The sequence below is a fragment of the Meriones unguiculatus genome, chromosome 14, assembly GCF_030254825.1.
Source record: "Meriones unguiculatus strain TT.TT164.6M chromosome 14, Bangor_MerUng_6.1, whole genome shotgun sequence".
Classification (NCBI taxonomy): Eukaryota; Metazoa; Chordata; class Mammalia; order Rodentia; family Muridae; genus Meriones; species Meriones unguiculatus.
Window position 1 is genome coordinate 87,657,998 of NC_083361.1, and position 3,238 is coordinate 87,661,235.

Below are 3,238 nucleotides of genomic sequence, written 5' to 3' on the forward strand. Positions count from 1 at the left end.
TTGTGTGGTGCTAAATTTGCCATCTATTATCAAACAAATGCCAATGTGTATTCCAGAGACTTCATACAGAGAACGTAGCATCTGTCCTGTCTACCTCCCAGTGCCGTACTCTCAGTCTCTCTGGTCTGTGTGCACACAGCTCTCTGTCAGTCTGGTCACCGTGACATAAAGCGTGGGTTGCCTCCTTTTAGATAGAGAATAGTGGCTGCCATGAACGTTGGTGTTCAAGTATCTGTTCCTGCTTTCAGGTTTGGTTTATTCTATAGAGCAAAGACTATATAATTCCGTGTTTAACTTTGAGGAACTACTCTGTTGACAGCATCTTTATAGGTCTATAAAAAATGCTTACGGCCTTCAGTGTCTATATCCTTATAATTCTCTTCATATTTGTTTGTTTTTTGAGACAGGGTTTCTCTGTAGTCCTGGCTGTCCAGGACTGGCCTTGAACTCTAGAGATTCTGTAGTGTTCTTTTTTAAAGCTCTACTTTATTTGGGATGTTTGGGCCTCTACCTCCCTTCTAACCTCCCAACCCCATGTAGGAGAGAGGTTAGTGGGGAGAGTGGGCTGTTTAGGGTTGATGGATCTTTGGGGGATATACCAGTCTCTGTCAACAGCAAACAGCCAGCTGTCTCCTCCAAACTGCCGTCCCTGGAACTATTTCTCTGCTTGCTTCAAACCACCACACCCTTCCTGGGCTCTCAAATTTCTGTCCTCAGCCCTACAAAAGACAACAGCTGTGGACAAACTAGCCCAACTGAAGTCCCACATTTGAGATTAAAGTGAAAAACAGACAAAACATAAAGAAGCCAAAACTTCCGTTACAGATCCACCTGCCTCTGCTGGGGTGAATCTGTGCGCCACCACGCCCGGCACTTTCCATAGTTCGATAAAGCTCTGATGTGTTTTAGTGGGGGATTTCCTGGTCTTGTAGGTGGGTAAATCTGAGGAGGTTTGGGGCATTTTTTTCTTCAGATAATTGATCAGCTCTTTTCTCTCTCCTTTATGGACCTTAGTGAATCTACAGCTTCGTGTAATGGTGGCCGTGTAGTTCCCTTGGAATAGTGCTCTCACTTCTGTTTCCTAGGCCCAATCATTTTGATGTTTTTTGTTTGTTTGTTTGTTTTTCTTTTTTTATTTTTTTTTGGGGGGGGGGAGTTTTTCTGTGTGGCCTTGGCTGTCCTGGACTCACTTTGTAGACCAAGCTAGCCTTGAACTTGAGAGATCCGCTTGCCTCAGCCTCCCAGAGTGCTGGGATTGCAGGATTCGTCACTGTGCCCTGATGATGTTGATTTTCAATCCTAGTGCCTGTTGGTTCTTTTTCTTGCTCAGGCCTACTGTTGAATTCCTCTAGTATATGTTTTATTTATGTTTTCAGCTCCAGAATTTGATGCTTTTTAAAAAATATTTTTTTCAAGATTTATTTACTTTATGTTTCTAAAGTGCTCTATTTGTATGTATACCTACATGCCTAAAGAGGATGTCAGATCCCAGTATAGACGGCTGTGAGGCACCGTGTGGTTGCTGGGCATTGAACTCAGGACCTCTGGAAGAGCAGATGGTGCTCTTAACCTCTGAGCTGCCTCTCCAGCCCCCATTTTTTATCTTTGTTCTTTGTTAGTAGTCTGATGTTAGTAATGGAGTTCTCTTAATTTGTCCATATTTTTCATTAGCTTTTAGTCTGTTTAAGACAGCTGGAGTTTCATGAAGCCTAGCTGGCCTCGAAGTTGCTGTGTAGCTAAAGGAAACCTGGGGTCTGGACTTCTGAGTACAGCTCCTGCAAAGGTTGCAGGAAGGTTGAGGGGCGGTGCTCTGCACCTGCTGTCTGCGGTGCTGAGGGTCACCCTCGGGGATTCTTGCATGTGGAGCAGGCACTCTGCGTACAGAGGTACATCTCTAGCCTGAGGCAGTGTTAATGTCTTGGGCCAGGAGGGCCAATGTCTTGATTTCTTGAGGAAATTTCTGTTTTCTGTAAGTGGCATGCGTGGCGGGTTTTGGAACTGAGAATTGAGACTGACTTGTAATGAGGCCATTCTGCAAATCAGATTCTCAGGTTTTGCTGCTTTGTTTATTAATGTCTTACCTGTGTGTGCTCACTGGAGCCTCTGTTTCATTAGAGCATATTTGGGTTATGTTTGGGTAAATATTTCCTTGAATTCCTAGAGCTGTCCAAGTTAACCCACAGGCAAAGTATGCTTGGTTACCATAAAAGACAACAGAGTCAAGGCCACAGGCTTATTGGTATATAGAGATCTGCGGTTGGGCCAGTTAATTAGGCAGTTCCTAGAAACCAAATAGATGGGAGGGCTGTTGCCTTCCTATTTGACCTGTATGAGCAGAAGAGTTTGGGGCCAAGAAGACAGGGTCTAATTTGAATTCTATAAATGGATATAATTCTCCACCTAGTTTCCAGGTTTTGTCAAGTTTATAGGTCTATAGCCCTTGAATGAAGGGAAGACCACATTCCCTTGAGGTAAACCCTTCTCCCTTGCTTCCCATTGGCCTTTTACAGGGACAGTGGGAACCAAATAAACCTTTCAGAGATTACTGGACTCTGGCTTTAAATGGCCACTAGCTTCAGGTCACCCCAAATCATTGTAGTCTACAGGTAGGTCTAGGCTTATGGAGGTCAGGTGATCCTGGAGTCATAGCTGTGTTTTGTCACAGTCTAATAGGGTTCCTAGAACCATCCTGTGGCTATTTCCTCAGCTCCAGAATGCATGATTGTAGCACGCGCTCTGCAACTTGCAGAACTCTGTTCGTACTGTGACTATAGAGTGAGGGTGGTTGTCCTAAGAAAAGGCAAACATTAGTCACTCAGAAGATGGTAAAGCCAGTTGCGCCCTGGAATGATGGCAGAGATTAGTATCACCATCGACTTAATAATTTCTACACCATCGTCATTCTACTCACATATTTGACCCATATAAAAACCAGCAGAAAGACAGGGATTATAAATTTAACTGGGTGGAAACTCCAACAAGATGGTTGTTTTTTTTTCTTGAATGAATTATCCCCTAGTGTACAGTTACTGATTCCCCTTCTTCATCTTAGTGAAGGCCACCAGAGGCAGAGTTGCCTTCAGCTGACAAGAGCAGCAACATATCTTCACTCTCTTTAAAGATTTGATCGGTTATTAATTAGTTAATTAATTTTAGACAGGTTCTCTGTCATACTGGCTGTCCTGGAACTTGCTACGTATGATCAGGCTGCCTTCACATTCAGAGATCCTCCTGCCTT